Raw genomic sequence first — 19413 nt, forward strand, 5'->3', positions numbered from 1 at the left:
AAGCAAAGAAGACTCTGCAGAAGATGGTGTGATAGCACAGAGCCATTCATCTCCTACTTCTATGAATGAATAGTAAAGCAATATTAAATATCACAATATATGGCAGGTAGTTTTAAATGTTCATGCTGTTAATTTCACTTCTGAGACTCTATCTTAATCAGAAACATAGACAACAAATGTACAAAAATAGGAAATAAAACATTACTTAAAAAAGTACAAGAATTTAGTCTGAGCGCCAATAATTTGCTCACACCTGTAATCCCTGCAGTTTGGGAGGCTGGGGTGGGCGGGTCACCTAAGGTCAGGAATTTGAGGCCAGCCTGGCCAACATGGTGAAACCCCATTTCTACTAAAAATATGAAAATTAGACGGGCATGGTGGCATACACCTGTAGTCTCAGCTACTCAGGAGGCTGAGGCAGGAGAATCGCTTGAACTCAGGAGATGGAGGTTGCAGTTAGCCAAGATTGCACCATTGCACTCCAGCCTGGGCAACAAAGTGAGACTCCATCTCAAAAATAAATAAATAAATAAATAAATAAATAAATAAATTTTTTTTTAAGTACGATAACTTAAATATTGGGATGTGGTTAAGTAATCTATGGTTTATTCATATTATGAGCCCTCATTGAACCTTTTAAGTTGGTATTTCGATAGTTAAAAATGTTTTTGTCTTATGTTTGTTATAAAAATAGGCATATTATTATATAATGTGATCTCAAATATATAAATATGGCATAAAATAACTAAATATATTAATATACCTTTTCTGATGTTATTTTATATATTTTTAAAACTTTTTCTTTATGTGTATTTTTATACATTTTTAAGTGTAGAAAGAATAATATAAAATAAAATACTATCTTAACCATTTTTAAGTGTATATTCAGTAGTGTTGAGTATATTCACATTATGGTGCAATGTATTTCCAGAAATTTTTATTTTGCAAAACTGAGACTCTACATGCATTGAACAACTCCCTGGTACTGCCTCCCTGTAGCCCCTGAAAAATCACATTTTATTTTTGGTCTCTATGAATTTGACTAATCTGGATAGCTCATATTAGTGAAATCATACAGCATTTGATTTTTTGTGACTGGAATGTTTTACTAAAAATAATGTCCTCGAGGTTCATCCATGTTGTAGAATGTGACAGATTGCATTCCTGTTTTAAGATTGGGTAAGATTCCATTTCTTATTTTGTTTGTCCATTAATACCCTGATGGACATTTGGGTTTTGCATCTATAAACAAGGGCATGCAGATACCTCTTCCAGACCCTGCTTTCAGTTCTCTTGGATATATACCCAGAAGTAAAATGGCTAGATCATGCCATGATTCTATTTTTAATTTTTGGAAGAACTGTCATGTTATTCCATAGCAGTTGCACCATTTTACAAGCCCACTAACAGCACACAAGGGTTCCAGTTTCTCCACATACTCGGCATTCGGTAGTTTCTGGTTTCTGCTTTGCTTTATATTAGCTGTCCTCATAAGTTTGAGGTAATACCTCATTGTGGTTTTGATTTACATTTAATGATTCTTCAAGTTATCTTTTCATGTGGTTGTTGGCTCCTTTATGTATGTTTGAACTTGTCAAAATGTTTAGAATTAACATGTACTACTTTTATACCCTATAAACATAATTGGTATCAGTTTTATGATATAGCAAGAGTAAAGAAGCTTCCTTCTTCTGGTCCCTCAAATCCCCATCTGTGAAATAAGGAGGACAGACTAGCTAATAATCCCATCTGTGAGTTTTTAATAAAGGAAATATTTCCTGATTGCTATCAGTGTTGTAAAGATAGTACTTACAATCTCCTAAATTTTGGAATTATTCTGAAAGGAACAGGCGGGTGGGTAAATTAACGATTTGGTGGTGATTTCTCAGCATATATTCTTTTACTTAATATTTCCAGAGCTCCAACTTTGTGGTAGGCATTGAACCAGGGGCCCAGAATACAAACATAATGCAGTCTTGATTTTGCCTTGTTAAGTTGCAAGTCTATTTGGGGAGGCAGACTTGTATGTAAATAATTACAATAAGGCTTGAAGTTGATATAGTGCATGTATAAATAAGGTTTATTGGTACTGCAAAGGAGAGGACATCTGCTTCTAAGTTGCTAAAAATATGAAGATTCATCTAATAGTCAGAAAAGGGTCATAATGGTTTTCCCCCAGACCTTGTTGTTTACAAAATCTGTGACATTTAAATTTAGTGAGAAGAAATTTAATATTCACTAGCAAAGACAAAGCAGAATGTCCATGATCATTTAACCATTATATTTTCTTTTAAACTAACAAATGGCTAACCTGTTTTCTATTCAATCAAATGGTATTTTAGAAATTGTGGTCTACACAAAGGATGTCTCTTGCTGGGCAGAGTAATATAATACATTCTGTGTGAAGTAGGAAACTTTAATGATATATGCAGTTTTGTTATTAAAACTGAGTTATATATTTTGCTCTGCTCTGGAAAATTGTGACCCAGTATAACATATCTTCACATTGTTTATAACTTGAGGAAAATCAACATTTTGGGTTCCCAGTTCACACAGTAGGAATTACATTTGTTTTGGCCAAATATAATTTATATAACTGCAAGGAACAATAAAACATGAACTCTACAGTGTTTTCTTACCTAAAAATAATATAGACCTTGTAAAATGGAAAAGATTATTATTATAAAGAAGAAGACAGTAACTTAAAAGGCTGAAGCTCATTTTACAATACTTTTTAATGCCTGTGCAAATAGGCAGACACCTGTGTCCCCATTTTTCTTGACCCCAGCCACAGGAGTGAGATTCCACACAGTAATAAATAACCTTGCAAGTAAAACTTTGAAATAGAATTTGCTTGATCAAGCCCAGTCCTTCCATGTTCAAAAGTCATTTTTCTATGTGACTTCTTAAAATGATTCAGTACTCTTTATTGCTCTGCCTAAAAAGATTTTTTGGAGGTGATGAAAGTATCTGGTCCGTCTTATTAATATAAGAACCCCAGTTAGTGAAGGGGCATTATGGATTTAAGAGTTGAAAATGAAATGAATGAATGAATAAATGGTTATTTCTCATTAAAGTCAACTAGCCTATTCAGGAATTGACTCTATTACTTCATTATCAAAATAAAACTATGATCCCATTCTCAAAGATATGTGAATGATAAAATGAGAAAAATATTCAAATTTGTTTTTATGAGATACATGCAAGAGTCACATTGAATGCATATTATAAACCTATTGAATGCATTATTATTAAATTGCTGATTGCAAAATCAATCACACAACTAGAAAAATAGTAACATTTTGGGGGCAAGTACTTTGTTCAAGGAACTAGTCCTTTGTATCCTATGTAATCCTCTAAAGTCTAAACAATTCCATTAAGTTGGCAAAATCATCACGATTTTACATGTGAAGAAGCGAAGGTTCATAAATCTTTTGTGATGTATTCCAAACCACATGGCCAAGTGAGTAGTAGAGCTGACTCCAGACTTTGAGTCTTACGATTCTACATACCATGCTCTTTCTACTGCACCACTTGATAATTTACTGGGTGAAAACTACAGGCTAGTATCAGGCACAGCATAATCAGATGGCTGATGGGTCTAACATTCCTACTGGACAACCCCTATCTACTCTTGCTAGTCTTAATTTTCCTCAGTTCAAAACCATTTCACATACAAATCAGGATTTTTCTTCCTAAGATTTTAAATTTTGCTAATTCCAGTGTATTTTTCAACGTGTTATTTTAAAACCTATTGTCTATTTTAAAATGGAATTTAAATTGCATTCAATATTATCAGTGTTTGTACTTGTATTACTTTTTCTACAGCAATCCATTTTTAATCCTTATTTAGAGAGACATTCCTAAGGCATCCTAAATGATGCCGACTTGCTTCTCATGAGCAGAAATGAGTCTATTTTACTTTTAAAAAGTCTGTAGCTTCTCCAGGCGTTGAATCATCTGGCTTGGGGCCAGACACTAGAGGGTGCTTTAGAAATATTATTTGATGATGAACTCAGATGTTAGCCACTTGCTTTTCAGAATTCATTCCTGTAAATCATGGCTTTGAAAACTTGTCAGTATTTTGCTTTTTCTTTTGTGGATTTCTTCAAAGGGAGAAGGAATGTCTGAAAAGTAAATATTCAACAGTCATAACTACATCCCAAGGAAGGTGGAATAAAAAATATTATAGAAATTTATAGATATATAAATATTTCTGTGAGATAAAAAGAGAACCCCCTGGATAACTCACAAAGAGCCTACTGGAACTTTATCAGTCGGCACGGCTTTGTCAGAAGAAAGTGGGTTTGTGAAGGGACAGGAGAACATGTGTTTCTCCCCATTCCAAACCCTCCTTTTCTGGAAGCTTGCTGTAAACAACCACTCACATTTGTATGAGACATTTTGTTTTGTTTTTTTTAAGAGGCACTTTTACGTATATTACCTTAAGGGATATTTACAACAACCTATTTGGTGAGCATTACTATTTTTATTCTATAGATAAAATAAAACAAAAACAAATGACAGGTTTAGTGACAATAATTAACTCATGTAGATCCAGAAAACAATTTGGCAGAAAAAGAATTTAATTATAGGACTTTATTCTACAGTGTGCAGCAACCCCATCCTTCCCTCATATATGGTTGACGTAACTCTATTTCTTCCTTTTCACCTTCAGATTTTGTCACCAATTGTGTCCTTCTCCCCTTTTTATTCTTTTATTTTCTCTTTAATGTCCTCAAAACTTAAAAAAAAAATAAGTAAAATAAAACACACAAACAAAGAAGAAAAACCAGAGGTCATGAAATATGAAAATTTCATGCTTCCCCTGACCTCAAAAAAATAGCATAACCAGCTACTGGAGCAAAAAAAAAAAAAAAAAAAAAAAAAATTCCTCTGAAGACTTACATTTTGAACTCAGCAGTTCACAATTTTTTAAGGCTTAACTGCTCACTATGCTGTGTTCGAATGACTGGACATTCATTGCATCCAGCTCTTGTCACTGAAGCAGAGCTCTGAGTGAAGCACAGATGAGGCACAAAGTGTGCTCTCAGATTCCAGAGGAGTCTAAGCTCTCACTGGGAAGATTAGAAAAGGCTTCTTAAAAGAAGGGGAAACAATTCTTTATTCTAGGCCTTGAATGACAACAGGATTTCAAAAGAACTCTTGAAGCTTTGGAAATAGCAAAGCCCCCAAGTCAGTGAAGCTCAGAATATATGCAGAGAACATTGAATATTTAACTTATTGGAGGCTCACTTGCCTGAGGAAACCATGGGGAGAAGAGCCTGGCAAGTGAGCTTTGAACTACGCTTTAGAGCAGATCTATCTCAGAGCTTTCTGAGCCAGTAGAAATACCAGCATCATCCACCAATAGCAGCCATGGGTCATATGTGGCTATTGGGCACTTGAAAGGTGACTGGTTTGAATAAAAAACTGAAAGTTTAATTTAATTTTAATATTAATGTAAAAGCCAGATGTGGCTAGGGGCTACCATTTTGGACAGTGCCAATCAAGAGAGACTTGAATTATAGAGTGACAGGTTAGTATAGAATTGTAGATCTACCCACAGGAAGCAGACACTGACTGACTGGAGAGAGGAACTGAGATAATTTGGAAAGGCCAAGGTGAGAAAAGTATAAGATAGATGAATTGGAAGTTGGGATCAAAGAAGATGTCAAGGTTGTAACTGATAAACTTGTGAACTGCTGAGTTTAAAATGCAACTTACGCTCATTTAGCTTGTATGACAGATGTTTGTTCACCAAATTTATGAATTTTTCCAATGTCAAAATGATGTCCATTCTTTCATCTCTCAGTCAACATCCAGAACCCAGCATCATGCCTTACACAAACATATGTTGTGCATGTGATATTTTCTTACAAACTCAACCATAGCTCTCTGTTAATGTTATAGTTAAATTAAATATCTAAGATGGATGAAAGCCACGAGAGTTGGATGTAGTGAATATTCATTTAAACACAATATATGTAAGCAGATAAGCTTTAAAAATGTGTTTTTTTCTATATGTGTGTAAACATGTGTGTGAGTGTGTGTGTGTGTGTGCAGGTGTGTACTGGTTTATTCTCCCTCAAATTTTTATCTCCAAAGCACTAGGAATTAAAATATATTACCTGTATTATTTTAAGCCCATGAGAAACAATGTTCTTATTTCAGCTTCATTTCTTAATTATGGATAAAATATTCTGTAAAGTTAGCCAGTGTCCACTCCTTCATTCTATAAGCTAAAACGATTGTTAAAACAAAAACAGAAAATTTGACTTCTCCAACTGTAAGGAGTTGATTACCCAAAGGCTTGGGATCAAAATATCAAAATCACAAGTAAAATCTCACATTAAACTTGGTTAAAAAAATTATTTTCCTACAGTATTTTGCATAAGAGCAAAGAAAAAGAATAAAACAACAGCAGCAACAGCAATGCAACTTCTCATCTCCAACGCAACCATTCTAATCACTAATATCTTTGTATCCACAAATGGACTCATCACTTGGGTGACTTCTCAAATAAATCTTAAATTGTTTTTGGCTCAGTAAATCCTCATATGAAGACATTCTGGGGGTGACTAGGCACCAAATAGCCTTCCATAAAATGTGTTATGGGCCAATATTCACTCAGTGGCCTGGCTTCTCTTCTACATGCTCATATGACATGAGCAAATGCACAGGCAGAGTTTCAGGAAAAAAACATCAAGAAGTTAGTTTTTCCTTCACATTCATTCAAATGATGCCTGGACTAACCATGTTTGATGAATACAGAGTGGATTTATCCAGTTCTTCAGGCAAGGGCTATGCGTATTCTGTCTCTCTAAAAGTCTCATTTTGGAGAATCCTCAATTCATCAATAACTCCTGCAGCTATTGCCAAAACCTTCCCCCTCCTTTTTTTAAACCTGAAAAGAAAGTGAAGCCCAGCTGGTGGGGGTTATCGGGTTGTCTGGAAGAAGAAACTATGGAGATTTGTATTCTTATGCATTTTTTGTCTCACAAAAATGGAAATCCTTGAACTTCCAGAGATATTATGTTCTAGCATCTTAATCCTCTTAAAAACTCATTTGCATTATCTAACACTTATTTGAAATGTTGGGAGCAGAACTTTGGAAAGGTTTTAGGTCTGGATCTTCCATTTTAACTTTATTGTGTTTTTAAGACTCATTTTTGAGTTTTCTTACACACACATACTGCTCCCACATTTTTCTACATATATATTTGAATATAGGCAATTAGCCATATAAACTCAGGAAAATAAAGCAGTTATCGATATTAGTATATTAATGAATTATCCCTTCATTCACGGAATCCTAAAATCTTAAAATTGACCTTAAAGGAAGCTTAAACCATTCTTACAAACTACTGTACTATTACAAGTATTGAATGCCTGGGATCAGAAATGGGAAGAATGCTTCCTTTTTTCATGTTTTGCTCCTTTTATTTTTTTTCCAAATGTCCAAGTAGCCAAGTCTCTGGTATGTATCAGAGGAACAGTCAATTTTCAGAGTGAAGTCAAGTGAAAAGTATGCAGATGGCAGTGTAAATGTTAGGAAAGTTTGGGGAGAAATATGCCAACTATGTGCTGTTTTGTTACAGTAACTATAGAACCGTCTCTCCAATGCCACGGACAAGACCCTTGCCAAATGGAATACCCTATTTATAACCCTATTGGGAAGAGGAAATGGTGCCAGGAACAAGATAAAACTATTATCTGTATTAGGAAAAATACTTAAAAGCATGTTTGTATTTGAAAATAAATGTTAGTGGTTAAGAAAAAAAATAATGGTAGTTGTAGATCTGGGTGTTGAAACCTGTTGCAAGACTATTAATTAGTCATCATCTTATCTTCACTGCCATGTCTCTGCCAACTTACCTGTTTGAAGTCATAAGTGGAGCTCATAAATGGGTTCTTTGGGAGATATGTAGAAAATAAACAATTTCCCCCACTGGGTAAATAGTTAAGAAATCTCCCCGGGCTCATATGTTTTCCTCCTGTTGGCACTGTTGACTCAGTGTCCATGTGGGATGTACTCCCAAACTGTCCTGCTGCTGGCAATGTTTTCAGTGCCAACTATTTAGCCTGCAGTCCCAGAGGCAACGAAAAAATAGCCAAGTCCAAGGGAGTGCCATGAGCATATGGATCCTGGTCACAAGAGTGTCACACTGGGAGGGGCTTGGACATATGCCATGGGCTGCATCAGGACATATGCCGTGGGCTGCCACCCCAAATAATTTCCTCTTCCCCAGGACCCAGAGGAACAGCTTGTTGAATAAACAAGAGACTGAGAGAGTGGTTGAACTGGCACCAGGCCAGCATCCCTTGCCTTCCCCACTGAATCAATGAAAACTTGGCATATACTACATTTTCAAGGAGCAGGGAAGCATGAAGGCATAATCTCTTTGTCCCTCCTGTGTTTTGTCACTTTGTCTTTTCTCCACCTACTTATCTGTCTTGGTAGAATACAAACACTGTATCATTTGGAATAAGACAAAATAAGGGTTGATTCCTGGCTCTTTTGCTAGCTCTGTGCCCCTAAAGGAAAAACAAAAAAAGAATATTTAACTGATATAAGCCTCAATTTCTTTTCAGTGAATGGTACCTACCTTGCTGGTTTGTGGCAAGGTTTACAAAGGTGATATGTAAAGTGCTTTGCACTGTTTCTAGCACATGGTAGGCAATAAATGTGAACTTACGTATGGCCAGATGCACACATAAACTCTGGATAGTCCAGTTAATTACTCCATAATATTATTAGTTAATAATCAAATTTATTTGTTGAGTTATATTGTAATATAGAATATTGTCCTCTAAGGATATATTTATTAAAATAATCTAATTGTTAACCCTCTATCAAAATTTCTGATAATTCTGTAATTATACACAATTATTAAAGACATTTCCATGTATTATATATCATGTATTGTGTATTTTATACAAACACATTACATATATCACAATATTATGTATTATATGTTTTATATGTCATGTTATATTATGGCTTATATTACATATTATGGATTTGTATGCCTCATGTATATGTCACATACATATCACATTTAATATATATTTGTACTATTATCAATTTATATCAATTACAAATTGTGATATGTAGGCTTATCACATGTAAATAACTTAAAAAACTATAAACATATGATTAATATACTATCTATTAGGGGCTTATTAGATTATCATGCAGATAGAATTATTTAAAATAATGTAATTTTTACTATTATATATGCTATTTATATAAATATAGGTGTAAACATGCACACACGAATTTAGTTATTTAATGATCTTTGGTGTGCTTAAGCCACAGTTCTCCTGGTTTAGAATTATCACAAGGGAAGAAAGTGAGATGTCATGGGAAAACCATGTGTCTGAATGAGAAAAGTTTCAGTTGAGGTCCTGACAGGTGTGTGACCCTGGGCATGCCATTCACCCTCTGTGAATCCTTATTTTCTTACTCTAGTAAAAAGAGGAGGGAAAATTTACAGATTTAAATTGAAATAATATATGAAAATATTAAAATAATCTAATTGTGTCTGCAACACAATTTTTAGTTCATAATTAATCAATAAGTGGTGGATGTCTTTATTATCAAAAACTAATTATCATTGTTGTTTTCATGGAAGTCTCAGAAATAACATCTGAAAAGCAGCCATTCACTTACTGAGGATTTCTACATGCAGAGTCGGCTACTGCGATTTCTGTTTTGCTTGGGCCTCATTTGGAGAACAGGGCCAGTTGTTCTCACTTTCTAGTGGTTGGAGAATATTCAAACTGATATCCCTTGTGGGGTAAGATCTTGGGGACAAATATTTCTTCTATTTCAAGGTTTCTTAAATTTCACATGTGATTTTAAAAAGCAAATAAGCCCCTTAATTGCTTCGTTAAGCTAGTCAACACTAATTAAGAAAAGTCAAGTGGAAAAATATTAGAAACTGCTGTGCCTGACTTTAAGCCTCTTCTCTTCCTCCCAGAATATGTTTTGCTTTGCTGAGGAAAGGGAGTTTGTGATTTTCTGTGATAGAATCCACTCTGACCTCCTGGGTTCTGAGATTGAAATGGAGCTTCAGTCTTTGGGGGTTGATCCTGTTTATTACTAATGAAACATGATTTCCCAACCCCATGAAAAAATGCCTAAGTGCCTTGTAAAGTAGCACAGGGGGTAACCCAAACTATTTTGATGAGTTAGAATTCAACGAGCTTGAAACATCAGTTTCTTCTCCCTTGATACAGCATAGGAGCTTAAGAACAGTGGGCAAGGGAGGTAGCTCAGCCTTGGAGTGGGAGCTCCGTATGTGAATATGTGCACGTATGCATGTGTTTCTGCACCTTTGTGTTTGTGCACCTCTGTGCACATATGCAGTGTTGGGTATGCGGTAGGGAGCTTCTACTTGTCTGTAAGACAAATAGGTCCTGAATTCAGCCTTTTGCTCTTCTCCAAACTTTGGGGCAGTGATTTCTCTTAGTTCTGCTGAAGCTTATAAGAAAAGTGAGTTTTGTTATAGATTTGTCTAGAACTAACTAGGCCATATATCTGGTTATATCAGCTCCTTTGGAATCTCTCAGATCTAGAGAAAATGATAAAGTCATTCCAGTAACCTGCCTTAACTCTCCTTTATTGTAGTAAATAGCTTATATGTATTGAGCGCATACTGTGTACCAAATGTTGTTTAGATATTTTATAACCATGGCCACATGTAAATCGCAGGGTAACTCCTCAAGATGCATATTATTATCTCTATTTAATTGATAAAGATATCAAGGCTAAGAGAAATAAATGGCTTATAGCCCCTGAGTTGGTAAGTTGTTGAGCAGGGATTAAAACCCCAACATGCCTCCTGCAAACTTAGTCTGATTTCCTCTTTACCCCATTATTGAAAAGGCTCTCTTACTGTAATCCTCTGAGTCATATCAGAATCTTTCCTGGTCCCAGATGAGAAAAACTCAAATTCCTCTTCACTCTAAAAACACTGCTTGGTACGGTGTCTCTGCTAAGCCTGCTCAGCATGCAAACATCCCCTGAAGCTCCATGGTTGGCTTTACCCACAGCCTTCAGGAGCTCAGCACATGTCAAGCCCTTCAGAGGATTTTGGGCTGCTTAAGGGAATCTTCTGGAAAAGCAAGAAATATGGAGGACTTTGGGATTTGAGTCAGAAGGAATTTTGCCCATATTGACACTTGTGCTGGGGAGACCAGACCTGACTTATTTAAGGTAATAGGTGATCTCCCCTTGGGGCATCAGCTCCCGTGGATGGCCTTTCTCATTGACTATGGATGAATGAAAAGGATAAGAAACTTGCCTTCATCAGAATAAACTCAACAGAGCCAAAACCATAAGACTCAGTCTATTTTGCAGGCATTGAAGCATGCTGTGACACTGTCATGCCAGACCGCTGTTAACCTCAGTAGGGATGGCACTGGGTTCAAGAGGCTAGAGAAGAGACCTAGAGCCAGCAAAAGAGGCCTATGGTTTTATTTGGGCGAACTTACATACAGGGATGGTCCAGTGGTGGCAGGCTGGACAGGAGAGCCACAACTGCTGGCAAAAAAAAACATGCAGTTTATATAACATCCTCACTTAGCACCCTCTCCTCAGCAGCCTCCACATGAGCACCCTCATTTCTTAAATAATTGCTGTCATGTCCATCTGCTGTACAGGGTCATTCTCAGGGTAGACTTAAGTTATTGCTGTCAGATGTGTCTACCATACAGGCACCAATTGCATGGGCTTATTTGAGGGATAAAAGCTCAATATGTCTTGAGTGAGGAAAAAGTGTAAAAGCCTTTGTTGGATGTATTGAGGAATCCAGTTGATAGGCTGCAAAAGGGTTCCATTAACTCAGCACTGACCAGTCCTATGAGATTGTGAGTGTTCAATCGGCTTGGTGAGGAATAGCAGCGGGCATCTTCTGCCTGTGGTGGGCATGCTTGTGGGGGTTGAGAGACCTGCCATCCATTAGACTCTTGTGTACTGAAGAGCTACCTCAGTTTCCTTTTGGCCCAGGACTAGTAGGCAAGACAATTCTAGATTTCTCTCATAATGGGTCTGAGCCAGTGGATAGTTCCCTTGCCTTGGACTGAGCAGGATGAAGTCTGCAGGGGTGGGAGCAGCGCCTGTAGCTCTGATGCTTCAGACACATGTACATTCTTATGAAAACAAATGCTCTCTGGCCAGGAACTGAACACAGATAAACTAAGGCACAAAGTGTGCACAATTAAAAAGACCACAACTTTTGTGAAAATGCTGACTTTAATTAAAATAAGCAAATAAAGGAACAAACAACGCTTACATATTTCCTTCAATTTCTCAGTGTTCTGGAGATTCAGAGCAAATGATTGTGAGGCTAAAAAATTTTATCAGGTAGTTATCAAATAATTCCCATCAAGAATATGAGCTAGCATCATGAGATTCTTTCCCAATATCTTTAATGAGAATAGAGTGAGGTCTTTGTAATAACAAACAGCTTTTGATATTTCTCTGGGGGGTATTGCTCTAACTGCTCACAAACCAAGGATGAGAAATCAAGTTTAAGTAAGAAGAAGATGTGATGAATGTTTGGGGAATTGAAGCATGCAACACAAATGAGCCTAAGGATACAGGTGTGAGAGGCTGTTGCAACCTAGGTCATAGTTCAGAAGGTGATCTACCCCAGAGCACCTGCCAGTCAGATAAAGAATCCAGGCAAGCGCAAGGCAGGATATTAATACTCCCAGATAAATGAGCTGAGAACTGTGGTCCTGGGGGGCCTGAGACACTTAACAAAGTAGGGGCTCATGACTAAGAAAAATACAAGGCCAGATCCTAGTTCTAGTGACAAGGTCAGGGAGAGTGGAGATGTCAGCAGAGTGACCTGGAGTGTACTAAGCCTCAGACCTCACTGTGGCAAAAAGTGATTAGAATCTAATGAGAGTGCCTGGGTATCAAACCCAGTCAATGGATACTAACAAGTGTTCATGATAGTCTGAGTTCCACTGAACTTCACTGTCCCAAAGATTGAAGTGGTGGAAAGCTCCTGATAACTTTGCCAAGAGCAGAAGTGGTGTGAGTCCTGGGTACCCTTAGGCCTCCTGGAAGCTCAGAGGATTGAGCCTTAAGAATATGAAGAGGAGAATGGCGTGAACCCGGGAGGCAGAGCTTGCAGTGAGCCGAGATCGCGCCACTGCACTCCAGCCTGGGCAACAGAGCGAGACTCCGCCTCAAAAAAAAAAAAAAATAGAATATGAAGAGGGGGCCAGGCACCGTGGCTCATGCCTGTAATCCCAACACTTTGGGAGCTGAAGTGGGCAGATAACGAGATCAGGAGTTCAAGACCAGCCTGACCAACATGGTGAAACCCTGTCTCTACTAAAAATACAAAAATTAGCCAGGAGTGGTGGCACGCGCCTGTTGTCCCAGCTACTCAGGAGGCTGAGGCAAGAGAATCGCTTGAACCCTGGAGGCGGAGGTTGCAGTGAGCTGAGATTGCACCACTGCACTCCAGCCTGGGCAACAGAGCAAGACTCCACCTCAAAAAAAAAAAAAAAAAAAAAAAAAAAAAAAGAATATGAAAGGGTGGAAGATTTCGTATGTTAACACCCTGGAAAGTCATCACTCCTAGATTCTTTCCATGAAGGCTCTCTCGAAAGCAGAATGACCCCCATTCTAGAAGCAGAAGGTGAGTATGGCAAAGGCCTGTGGAGGAGCTAGTGTAAAAGGACTGACATGAGGACAGCTACCAACTGGAGTGAGAAAGTCAGGTCTCAGCTATAAGAGCACTATCTGGGCAGGTGAGACCAGTAGGGCCCCTCGTCAGAAATGGTCCAGATCAGCCACCTATTTTGACATTTTGAGTCCAAAAATGTTCCTATATACTACACTGAAGTGTGTCCCTGAAGGTGGCCCCAGAAATGGCCCAGATGAAGTCCTGGGAAGGCCATGGAAGTCCTCCTCTTTTGTTTCCTTCTTCAACTTGCTCCAATTACCTTGCTCTCCCATTGAATTTCAAATTAGGCCTTGTATCTTCACACCTCAGGCCTTTATCCTAAGCCTTCTCTTTGCCTGGAATGACCTCTTTCCTCTCTCATCATTCAATTTCCATTCCACCTTTGAAATAAAGCCTACCTTTCTTGCTATTGTGATTACTTTAGCTGGCAGTGACTTTTCCTGGCTTTAATATCTGAATCTTGTATTCAATAATCATTCTTTAGTAGGTTTTCCTAAGAAAGTCCACTGGACAAAAGTCAGATTCACATTAAACTACAGACTAAAGAGCAGGAAGAGCCCCTAGAGATCCTCTAGCCCTATTATTTCTGTTTAGGTGAGCAGGCAAAAATGTAGAAGGAAGTAGTGATTTCCTTAAAGTTACAAGAGAGTCAAAAGCAGAGAATGCATAAATCCATGTCTACTGACTCAATCTGGAATGTCTTCCATGCATTTTTTTAAATTTTTTTTTATGCCTAAGTAGTTTAACTTGAGATGAAAATACAATTAAGAGTCACATTTCCACAGAAGTGATAAGACATCGGTCAGGGCTCCTTTCTGATGTTTCAGCATGCTATGAGTCTCACTGAAGGTGCCTGTTTTTGCACCTCTGGGTGAATCATGGATTTCTGAATGGGCAGGAGGAAACCGAAGCTAAGTGAGGCTACCTCTGGAATCACTGGAAGTCCTCCCAGGAGGGAAGAGAAAGAGACCTATGGCATCAACCTTGAGCTTTCCTTCTTTGTTCCTTTTATGGCCTTCCTCACTTTACGTGAGTTCTGGGATATGAAAGTGCTTAGGGGTAGGGAAAGCTGTAATCCCCAGGGCCTTGCACTATAAACTTCATTTCCTCCCTTTATTGCAGTCAACTGCCCATGAACTCTATTAATATTTTGCAAATTGAGATCCCTGAAACACATGTTACTCTTAATTTTAACCTCATGCTAACTAGGATGTGGTCAAATTTTCACAACAAATTCCAAGGATATTTTGATATGCCTTGGAAAAATGCATTTAAAGGTGGCTGTGGGGTATATCCGTTTTGTAAGTCTACACATTTTCTTTCAATTCTTGCTGTTTAGGAGCAGGCAGAAGTAAACTGTCTTAGGCGAGGAGGAGCGATAATACAAAGTGATTCACTTATGATACAGGAGTGACAGAAAGAAGCCTCTAACAGACCAAGAGGGACAGTCAAGGAACATCAACTTTCTGAACTTACCATAGTAAAAATCTGATGTCAACAAAACTGTTATACACTTTTGCATACAGGATCAATTTACTTAGAAACACTTCACCGTTCTATAAACACAATTCTTCCCTTAGGCAAAAGCCATGGGTTTTATAAATTTAATGAGACAAAAATGAATTTTTCCCACCTCCAGGATACCAAGTACATTATCACAGAATAGTATCACAAGTGTGACCTCTAAATCTGATGAGCCAGAAGTAGGAAACTCCTTCCTTCCTTCCTTCCTTCCTTCCTTCCTTCCTTCCTTCCTTCCTTCCATGCTTCCTCCCTCCCTCCCTCCCTTCCTTCCATGCTTCCTCCCTTCCTTCCATGCTTCCTCCCTCCCTCCCTCCCTTCCTTCCTTCCTCCCTCCCTTCCTCCCTTCCTTCCTCCCTCCCTCCCTTCCTTCCTCCCTCCCTCCCTTTCCTTTCTTCTTTCTTTCCTTCCTTCCTTCCCTCCCTCCCTCCTTCCTTCCCTCCCTCCCTCCTTTCCTTCCTTCCTTCCCTCCCTCCTTCCTTTCCTTCCTTCTTTCCTTCCTTCCCTCCCTCCTTCCTTTCCTTCCTTCTTTCCTTCCTTCCTTCCTTCCCTCCCTCCCTCCGTCTTTTCCTTCCTTCATTCCTTCCTTCCTTCCCTCCCTCCTTTCCTTCCTTCCTTCCTTCCTTCCTTCCTTCCTTCCTTCCCCTCCGTCCCTCCCTTCTCTCTCTCCCTACCACTCTGCTGCCTCCTTGCTTCCCTCTCTTCCCCTCCTCTCACCTCTTCTTCCCTACCTTTACTTCCCTACCTTTTCTTCTTTCCTGCCTTCCTTTCTCCCTTCCTGCCATCTATTTACTCATCAAATATTTTCTGAGTACTCATGTTGCCAGGAATTTCTCTAGCCATTGCAGATTCATTGATAAACATATCCCCGGAAAACATTAATCAATGATTTCACCTCTGAGATGGGTACTCTTCCCCAAGAACATCAATCTGTTCAAGGCACGCATCTTACAGAAAGATAGGAGAAAATGTCCAGCTATAGAAAATAAAGCAGTGACCATTCTATGAATCATTGAGTCAACAAACTTCTGCTTTTTTAGTTTGTTTCCCCAAATGATTCTCCACTTTCTCTCAAGCATAAAGGTAAGTTGAAATTCACCTAAATCCTTATTGCCTCAAATAAGGAGATGGTGTGGTATAGTGACATCATTTTTGTCCTCACAACCAATTATTCTGAGAAAGATGAGGGAGTGCAGAGCCATTGGAGAGAAGGACATCCACCTTCCTCTGCCTCCTGCCCTTCTACAATGCCAAGGCCACACCTGGACCTAAAGGGGAGACACTCCTCTTCCATATAGGTACAATTGATCTTATTCTTCAACTTCCATTGCTCTCCATTTATTTCTTACCCTTGATTCTAATATAGGTGGCAGCATTCTCAATACCTAAGTGCCAACTTCTCTGAATACATTCAATAGGAATTCAGTTATTTAGGGAGCAGGGCATCTCCTGAGGAAAAAGTAAATATTCTTCCTACCCTTCCCTACCCTCTTTGTGAAATAACCATGCTTTCTCCTTATAATCAGGGTATATTACAACTGCCAGTGCATGAACTATTTTCTTTGCCAGCTGGTCTACGGGTACAGTGGGCCCAAATTGATCAGCAGTGGTCATAGCTTTAAGTTAATGAGTCCTATATCTCCTGGTAGAAACAGCCCTCAGAATCTAAGGTTTCAGGAACAAGAAACAGAAATCTCCCAAGTAGGTCACTGGGAGTAATGGTAAGTCCAGCCCCAAGAGTTCCACCAGAGGAATCAATAATAATAATTCATTCTTCTTTTGAGAAAGCCAAGATCCCATCTTGTACCCTCAGCCCAGTGATTTCCTGGGCATACAGATGCCCCAGCCCCAGAGAAGAGCTGCTGAGGGCTGCTGCAGGGCTGGCTGAGATGCACATGAAGCTCTGCCCAACAAAGAAAGAGAGAGAGAGAGATCCTTGAGAGTCCACAGCTGTGTGGGGATCTGGGCTTTGAGCCCCTTCAGCTGAAGTCAGCAGCCCCCGGAGTGTCTCAAACCTGCTGCTGGCCTCAAAGCTCAACTTGCTTGGCCAAGGCCCCATATCACTGTAGGACATCCAGGGCTTCAAAGGAGGGCCCCTCAGAGCAGCCTCCTCCTCCAAAACACTTCTTGCCAAAGCACAGCTGAAGCAGGCTTGAAGCTAAATATTTGGATTGAAAGGGAGGGAGAATGCAGCCCCTCTGAGGGGTATTTTACCCAAGCCATCAGGAGAGAACCAGCTCCCAACGCAGGCATGCTGAGCCCCACAGCATTGAAAAGCACTGTAATCACTGTGCAATCAGCTGTACCATGTGCCTGCAAACCTTGCAGAAACACAGGCCCTGCAATGTGCACAGTGATTCCCGGTCTGCCTCCCTCATCTCATTTCACCCTCTTCACGACCTTCAGAAGCTGCAGGATGCAATGACTCTCTTCTTTGTATATGCAAAAATTGAGCATCTCAACAATGGAGAAATGACCTTCTCCATGTTGAATACGAAACAAGGGCTTAAGACTAGACTCTAATTCGGGCCTTCTGAAGGCAGGATTGACCCCTTCCTTATCAATCCAGGGTTTCTGTTGAGTAATAATAATGCCCAACATCAGTACACAATGCTGTAGGGAGGTGGACAGAGCATGGTTTTTGGAGAGAAAAGAACAGAGCTGAAGGTTCCATTCCAGCCTTTGTCAGTTCTGTGACTCCAGGCCTGTCATGGTTGACCTTATTGAGCCACAATGTCATCTGGAAAGTGGACACAATAATGAGATTCCTCCCTACCCTCATCACTCGACTGCACTGGGGGTCACCTGAGCCAGTGTGCATTTAAAAAGTCCTTTCCACCTGCATGTGCTGTGAACCTGGGAATGATGGTAATGGTGATTATGCCAAATAAATGAACATCACAGCCTGAAAGAAACTGGGGGCAGAAGAGATCTTCGACATCTTGCCTAGCCCCTTCATTTTATAAATGCAAAAACTAGTTTGTCTAAGTCAACCTAGGAAAATAGTAGCAAAGCCAAGCTTAGACCTCCCAGACCTGTCCTGTGTCATTACCCTTCTTTTTTTTCTTCATGTTCCTAAACACTTAACAAGCACATTTATTCTCTGAGGGAGTAGATAGGAGAGATGATATGTCCCAAGTTTATGGGTGAGGAAATTATGACACAAGGGTTACAAGAATTACATCAAATGGCATGATGAGTAAGGAGTGGCCTGGGTTTCACTCTTAATTTGGCCAAAGTAATTTTATTTCAAAATGAAAAACAAAAACAAAACCACTACACTCACACCAAACATTTGCCATCCAAACTGTTCAAAGGGCTGTGTTTATACAGCTCTCCAACCATTGCAGGGATCCCTTTTACACCACCCCTGTCACTTGGGCAGCTCACCTTTGCTTAATGAACTCCTGTGTGGTCCTCATCAGACAAATAATTTCATCATTAAATAACCCTTATTTCAAGCAAATATTTACCAATTGCTTGCTATATGCAGGGGACTAGAAGGATTGATGGCTAGAAAGCTCTCCCACATGCTGGAGCTCCTCTCCCTCGCTAGTAGTCATTTCACCCTCCGACTTTACTACAATGGCCCGCTGTGACTTTGCTATAGAATTTGACGATGCTAACCATTCCCTTCTTCCTAATGCTCTCTCCTTCCTTGTGTCCTGGTAATCAGGCTCCATATTCTATACCTCTGATTCTTTTTAGTCTCTTTCACTGGCTACCCTTCTTCTCTCTTAGTTCATAAATATCAGCATTCTGGACAGGACTGATTCACAGTCTCAGAGACATGACTCCCAAATATAAATCTGCCCAGACCTCTTTACTGAGCTGCGGACCTGTACATCAAACAGCTGTAAGACATCTCATTTTGATGTCCCACAGGCATCTCAAATTTGGCATGTCTAAAACTGAACTTCCATCCTCTAATCCTCCAGAAACCTCCTCTCTCCTGTATGCTCTTTGTCTCTATCCTGTATACTCTATTATTCCCCATTCGAGCCAAAAACCTGGACATCGTCTTTATTCGCCCCTTGCCTTAGCACACCTCCTAACTCCTTAGATCTACACCACACCGCCTCTTGAACCTGCGCTTTCTTCCATACCCACTCCTATTGGTTTAGGTTGGACTCCATTTTAGTTCTCCTATAGTATACGATAGCGTTCCAGTTTCCAC

At 39.2% G+C, this 19413-nt stretch overlaps 1 long non-coding RNA gene across 1 annotated transcript in view; it reads right to left on the reverse strand.

Annotated features, from left to right (window-relative positions):
• Positions 1-2013: 2013 nt before the first annotated feature.
• The window catches only part of LOC100601115, a 46465-nt gene continuing 29065 nt past the window's right edge, over positions 2014-19413 (reverse strand). Inside the window, exons 5-6 of the long non-coding RNA XR_179854.2 lie at positions 11503-11548; positions 2014-4127 (exon numbers count right to left, since the gene is read on the reverse strand). This is a non-coding gene — a long non-coding RNA (uncharacterized LOC100601115). The remainder of the gene's footprint in view (positions 4128-11502; positions 11549-19413) is intronic.

Source organism: Nomascus leucogenys, chromosome 19 (assembly GCF_006542625.1).
Source record: "Nomascus leucogenys isolate Asia chromosome 19, Asia_NLE_v1, whole genome shotgun sequence".
Classification (NCBI taxonomy): Eukaryota; Metazoa; Chordata; class Mammalia; order Primates; family Hylobatidae; genus Nomascus; species Nomascus leucogenys.